Source organism: Triticum dicoccoides, chromosome 3A (assembly GCF_002162155.2).
Source record: "Triticum dicoccoides isolate Atlit2015 ecotype Zavitan chromosome 3A, WEW_v2.0, whole genome shotgun sequence".
NCBI lineage: Eukaryota > Viridiplantae > Streptophyta > Magnoliopsida > Poales > Poaceae > Triticum > Triticum dicoccoides.
In genome coordinates this window covers 684,670,168-684,677,655 of record NC_041384.1, presented here as the reverse complement: position 1 = coordinate 684,677,655, position 7,488 = coordinate 684,670,168, and positions in this window count along the sequence as shown.

Below are 7,488 nucleotides of genomic sequence, written 5' to 3'. Positions count from 1 at the left end.
CGCTTCATAGACCTTGTGGGGTTCCACACAAGAGACAAACGCGTGATGCTCACAATAATTTGCTAATTTTCTACGAGTGCTTACCCCCTTTCTTAAGCTTCCATGCACATTCGTCGAGAGATGATCCTTGGTGGAGAGCTTGGAAGCAACCTTGGCGGCAAGACGCTCTAATTCCTCCTCGGGGGTGAGACGAGGAGTGGTCACTTGATCATCTTGAGCGTCGTCTTGGGCTTGTTCTTGTTCTTGAACTTGCTCGGAGGAGAGAACTTGACCTTGGGTATCACTTGATGTGTCAACACCGTCTTGAGCGTGATCTTGCCCTTGGTCATGTTCTTGAATATGAGGGCCTTCATGTTGAACTTCGGATGTGTGTGGGCCTTGGGTTGGTGAGGGCTCCACTTGAGTGGATCTTTGTCCTTCTCCTTCGGCCAAAAGGGGTTCCTTAATGGGTAGTATAAAGCCAACACCCATTCTTCTTATGGCTTGGGGAGGAATTTCATCACCTACATCACAAGTGCCACTTTGCTCCACTTGGGAGCCGTTATTATCATCAAACTCCACATTACACGTCTCCTCAATAAGTCCCGTGGATTTATTGAGGACACGGTAAGCATGAGAGTTTTTAGCATAGCCAACAAATATGCCCTCATAAGCTCTAGCCTCAAATTTAGACAACCGAACACCTTTCTTGAGAATGAAACACTTACACCCGAATACCCGGAAGTACTTGAGGTTGGGCTTGTTACCGATGAGTATCTCGTATGGAGTCTTGTTCAAGCCCTTGCGGAGGTAGAGCCGATTGGATGCATGACACGCGGTGTTGATGGCTTCGGCCCAAAAGTTGTACAGAGACTTGAACTCTGCCATCATGGTCCTTGCCGCATCCATCAACGTCCGGTTCTTCCTCTCTGCAACACCGTTTTGTTGAGGGGTGTAGGGTGCGGAATATTGATGCTTGATTCCCTCATCACTAAGAAACTCATCCAAGGTGTAGTTCTTGAACTCGGTGCCGTTGTCACTTCTTATTGTCAAGATCTTTGCAATGTGTTGACGTTGTGCTTCATTTGCAAAGTCAATGATAGTTTGTTGGGTCTCACTCTTCCTCTTGAAGAAATACACCCACGTGTACCTTGAGTAGTCATCCACAATCACCAAGCAATACTTCCTACCTCCAAGACTATCGAAGGATGGATGCCCAAAGAGATCCATGTGAAGGAGCTCCAAAGGCCTCTTTGAATAAATGATAGTCATGGGAGGGTCAGCCTTCTCATGTAGCTTTCCTTCGATACAGGCACTGCAAGCACGATCTTTAGCAAAACTAACATTCGTTAGTCCACGGACATGGTCCCCCTTGAGGAGACTTTGCAAAGATCTCATATTGACATGGGCTAAACGGCGATGCCAAAGCCATCCCACATCAACTTTAGCCATTAGGCATGTCGCGGTCTTAGTGGGTCGCTCCGAAAAGTTAATCACATATAGACCGTTCTCGACATGCCCAACAAAAGCTACTTTAAGAGTCTTGCTCCACAAGAGGGCCACGGTATCGATATCAAAGAAAGTGGCAAAGCCCATGATTGCAAGTTGACGAACGGAAAGTAAATTGTATGCAAGGGACTCAACAAGCATGACCTTCTCGATCGTGAGATCATGAGAGATGACCACCTTGCCAAGTCCCAATACCTTAGAAGATGAGGCGTCACCCCACTTGACATTGGTGGGCATAGATGGAACCTTGTGCACGTCGACCACCAAGTCCTTGCTTCCGGTCATACGATTTGTAGCTCCGCTATCGAGCAACCATGATCCCCCACCGGAAGCAAACACCTACAAGAGATCAATGCTTGGTTTTAGGCACCCATTTTGTAATGGGTCCTTTGATGTTAGTAACAAGGGTTTTTGGAACCCAAATAGACCATTCAATGTATTCATGAGGAGAACCAACAAATTTGGCATAAACATGCCCATCACTAGCACGGCATAACACATAAGAAGGATTAAAATCACCGGCTTTGTTGGGAGGGGTGACATTGCCCTTCTTGACATTGTTCTTCTTCTTCTCTTCGGAACCAACAAAGGTTTGCATGAGAGGAGGAGGTCGTTTGGTCTTGTCATTCTTCTTCTTCTTCTCTTCGGAACCAACCCCTTCCTTGGCCACAACTCCCTTTTGGTTGATCAGGAGATCGTTGAGGTTCTTCTTGCCTTGTATGCAAGTCGCAAGACCTCTCTCAAGTTGCCCCTTTAGCTTAGCATTCTCCTCAATGAGATGCACATGCTCACAACACGGGTTAGTAGCATTTGCATTATCAATTAACATCATACGAGGGAAAGTGGCTTTTTCCTTGGTTAGCTTTACTTGAAGTTGATCATGAGACTCTTTGAGGCTAGCATGAGCACCCTTCAAGACCTTGTGAGCCTTGTCAAGTAGATCAAACTCCTCTTTGAGTCTAGCAAGATCAACCTCAAGTTCGGCCTTCTCGGAGTTTAGCACATGAGAAACTATGAGGACATGATCATAATCTTTCTTTAACTTAGCATGATCAACGTTGTGTGACTCCTCAAGAGCCAAACGAAGACCACGCTCTTCCTCAAGAGCATTGGAAAGATCCGAAATCTCATCGGCATAGTCACGACTATGCCCTTCCATCTTAGTGATGGTGTCTTCGTGAGCCTCGATCATGTCATTGGCTTCACCAAGTTGTTCCAAGAGAGCAACAAAGTGCTTCTTGGATTTTCCCTTGAGTTTGCCCATAAAGGCCTCAAACTCGTTAGCCTCCACATTAGCTCCGTCAAGTTCATTAATGCTATCCATCGGAGAAGGATGATTAATGATGGTAGTTTTGATATTGGGGGTTACCTTGTTGGTGACTTTAGCCATGAGGCACTTGGCGGTGATGATCTCATTGGGTGAGTCGAAGAGAGACACCCGTGAAGTCGTCGCAATGGCAACGGAGGCCACAAACTCATCCAACACTTTGCTTGAGGTCAAAGTGTGGAAGTCCGGTCTTTGACAAATGACGGAGGACATGGCCTTGTGGTAGGGCATCATTGCCTTGAGGAATTTGCGCTTGATCCAATTGTCATTCGTGTCCTTGCTCCCGTGATCTCGTAGTGAGACCGCGAGTTTGGTTACTCTCCGATAAAGCTCACGAGGTTCTTCATCTTCTTTCATAGCAAACTCACCGGCCTCATCTTGCACCACTTCATAGTTGGAGCATTGAATGCTTGCGCTTCCCCTGTAGAGAGAGACAACACAATGCCATGCATCTTTGGCCAAGGCGGAGGGATGAAGATGAGGTAGGTCTTCGGGTGGAATTGCATCTTGAATGATGAAGAGAGCATTCTCATTGAATTGATTATCCATTGCTTCTCGAGGAGTGAAGTTGCTTGGATCATGCGGATAAAAACCTTCTTCAATGATTCTCCAAAGGTTAGTGTTCACATGATTTAAATGACGTTTAAAGCGGTAAACCCAAGAATCAAAGTCCTCATTTTTCACAATCTCAGGGGGAGGACCGGCATGATTCAAATGAGTAGAAGGAACCGGTCCACCATAAACAAGTGGTGGTTCCACATGAGCAAAGATGCCGGTGCCATTTTTACCACTAGAAGATGGAGCCTTTTCAATAGTAGCTTCCCCCTTGTCGGGGATAACATCCGTCACCTTGTTGGTGGGATCACCCACTTTCAACGGTGCGGTGGAAAGTTTAAGCCCCTCAAGAAATTTAGTAAACATGCTTTCAACCTTGGTCGTCATGGAGGTCTTCAATGTCTCTAAGGCCACATTGAATTCCTCATGAGAGACCGAGGTTCCCCCATCGCCCGTGGACGAGATCGGATTCACACCGGAGTGTTCCTCCACACCGTCTACGGTATCAACCATACTCTTTGGACGGTAAAGTCCTTAATAAAGAGACGAGGCTCTGATACCAATTGAAAGGATCGATATGGTTGACTAGAGGGGGGGTGAATAGGCAACTACCAATTTTTACTTTTCTTTACCAAATTAAACTTTGCATCAAAGTAGGTTATCTAGATGTGCAACTAGGTGAGCAACCTATATGATGCAATAACAACAAGCATACAAGCAAGGAAGAGAAGTAACACTAGAGAGCTTGCACAAGTAGAGGTAAGAGATAACCAAGAGTGGATCCGGTGAAGACGAGGATGTGTTACCAAAGTTCCTTCATTTTGAGGGGAAGTACGTCTCTATTAGAGCGGTGTGGAGGCACAATGCTCCCCAAGAAGCCACTAGGGCCACCGTATTCTCCTCACGCCCTCACACAATGCGAGATGTCGTGATTCCACTATTGGTGCCCTTGAAGGCGGCGACCGAACCTTTACAAACAAGGTTGGGGCAATCTCCACAACTTAATCGGAGGCTCCCAACAAAACCACAAAGCTTCACCACAATGGACTATGGCTCCGTGGTGACCTCAACCATCTAGGGTGCTCAAACACCCAAGAGTAACAAGATCCGCTAGGGATGAGTGGGGGAATCGAAAATCCCTTGGCGGAGTGTAGATCGGGGCCTTCTCAACCACTCCCGAGCAAATCAACAAGTTTGATTGGCTACAGAGATAGATCGGGCGAAAATGGATCTTGGAGCATTTAATGGAGCTTGAGCAATAAATGGAACTTGGGGAGGAAGAGGTAGGTCAAAGGGAAGAAGGGGACCCCCTTATATAGTGGGGGCAACAATCCAACCGTTGCCCCTCACCAACCAGCCCCGCACAGGGCGGTACTACCGCTAAGAGGGGGCGGTACTACCGCTAGGTCAGCGGTACTGCCGCACCAGCCAGCGGTACTGCCGCGCAGAGGAGACTAGTAAGGAAAAGGACCCAACGCGGTACTACCGCGGTGGTAGGGGCGGTACTACCACTCCTGGAACGGTACTACCGCCTCTACAACCGCAACTAGTGCCGCAAAACCCGACACGAGAAAAAGACCCCTTGAATCGAGGCGGTAGGAGCTAGACTGCCCAGCGGTACTACGGCAGCGGGGTCACGGGCGGTACTACCGCTGAGGAGCAGTACTGCCGCTTGTGACCCTTCGGCCGTACTACCGCTTGTAGTGCGGTACTACCGCTGGGACACAAAAGAGAGAGAGAGAGAATCTCTCCAAAGAGGCTGAGGACGAGGCGGTGGTGCCAGGCACCCCAGTGGTACTACTTCTGTGGAGACACGGGCGGTACTACCGCTGTGGAGCGGTACTACCGCTTGTGGCTCCTCAGCGGTACTACCGCTGGGTGGCGCGGTACTACCGCAGGGACCCAGACAGGGCAAGGAAGAGAGGAGAGATCTCTTCAATGGAATGGAAAAGCTCGGAAGGTGAGAAGCTGATGTGTACGTGTTGATTCCACCCATGCAATACCCCAGCGGACCCCTCTTGATAGTACGGTGCCCTCTACGCAACTAGTCCACCAAGAGAGAAACGAAAGAGCTACACCGTCTTGAAAGACACTCCGAGGGGAAGAAAACATCTCGTGCCAGGGGAGAATCTGTGAACTATTCAAAGCACATGATTAGTCTGCAAACATGTTGTCATCAATCACCAAAACTACCTTGACAGAGATATGCCGTAACATAGGCCTTTATGCTTTCCAAAAGTACTATATCATTTCCCATCAATATTATGTCATCCACATATTATATGAGAAATGCTACAGAGCTCCCACTCACTTTCTTGTAAACACAGGCTTCTCCATAAGTCTGCATAAACCCAAACACTTTGATCATTTCATCAAAGCGAATGTTCCACCTCCGAGATGCTTGCACCAGCCCATAGATGGAGCGCTGGAGCTTTCATACCTTGTCATCATTCTTAGGATCGACAGATACAATTCTTCCTTAAGGAAACCATTAAGGAATGCCGTTTTGACATCCATTTGACATATCTCATAATCGTAGAATGTGGCAATTGCTAACATGATTTGGAAGGACTTCAGCTTCGCTACGGGTGAGAAGGTCTCATCGTAGTCAACCCCTTGAACTGGTCGATAACCCTTAGAGACAAGCCGAGCCTTATAGACGGTCACATTACCATCCACGTCAGTCTTCTTCTTAAAGATCCACTTATTTTATATGGCTTGTCGATCATCGGGCAAGTCTGTCAAAGTCCATACTTTGTTTTCATACATGGATCCTATCTCGGATTTCATGACTTCAAGCCATTTGTTGGAATCCGGGCCCGCCATCGCTTCTTCATAGTTCAAAGGTTCATCGTTGTCTAAAAACATGATTTCCAGGATAGGGCTGCCGTACCATTCTGGTGCGAAACGTGTCCTTGTGGACCTACGAAGTTCAGTAATAACTTGATCTGAAGTTTCATTATCATCACCATTAAGTTCCTCTCTAGTCGGTGTAGGCACCACAGAAACATCTTCCTAAGCTGTGCTACTCTCTGGTTCGAGAGGCAGTACCTCATCAAGTTATACTTTCCTCCCACTTACTTCTTTCGAGAGAAACTCTTTCTCCAGAAAGGACCCATTCTTGGCAACAAAGATATTGCCTTTGGATCTAAGGTAGAAGGTATACCCAATAGTTTCCTTAGGGTATCCTATGAAGACACATTTTCCTGACTTGGGTTTGAGATTTTCAGGTTGAAGTTTCTTAAGCATCGCATCCCCAAACTTTCAAAAATGATAGCTTAGGTTTATTCCCAAACCATAATTCATACGATGTCATCTCAACGGATTTCGACGGAGCCCTATTTAAAGTGAATGCGGCAGTCTCTAAAGCATAACCCCAAAATGATAGCGGTAGATCGATAAGAGACATCATAGATCGCACCATATCCAATAGAGTGCGATTACGATGTTCGGACACACCATTACGCTGAGGTGTTCCAGGCGGCGTGAGTTGTGAAACAATTCCACATTTCCTTAGGTGCGTGCCAAACTCGTGACTCAAATATTCTCCTCCACGATCTGATCGTAGGAACTTTATTTTCCTGTCACATTGATTCTCTACCTCGTTCTGAAAGTCCTTGAACTTTTCAAATGTCTCAGACTTGTGTTTCATTAAGTAGACATACTCATATCTACTTAATGTGACGCCCGGGAAATTAAGCTACAGTGATCCTCTGCTAGTGATGCCACGTCACCTCAATTATAGTTGCTAATCTTGAGTTAGTTCAAAACCGGTCCAAAATTCAAAATTCAAATTAATGATAACGATAAAAGTTTTCAAAAATTAAAACTAAAAAGTTTGGTGGTTGTCAAATATTACATCGGTAATTATGGTGGAGTGCACACATTTTTATAAAGTCTCTGAATATTTTAAAATGAATTAAAACAGAAAGGGAAAAATAAGAAAATAAAATAAAAGCAAACCGAATAAATAAAGGGAGGGGAGAAAACCCCACTGGCCCAACTGGGCCATGCCCCCACCTGGCCCAGCCGGCCACCCCCTGGCCCGGCCCAACCCCCTCACTCCCTTATCCCCCCCGGTCGGCAGGAAACCCTAGCCGCACCCATTCGCCCCCCCC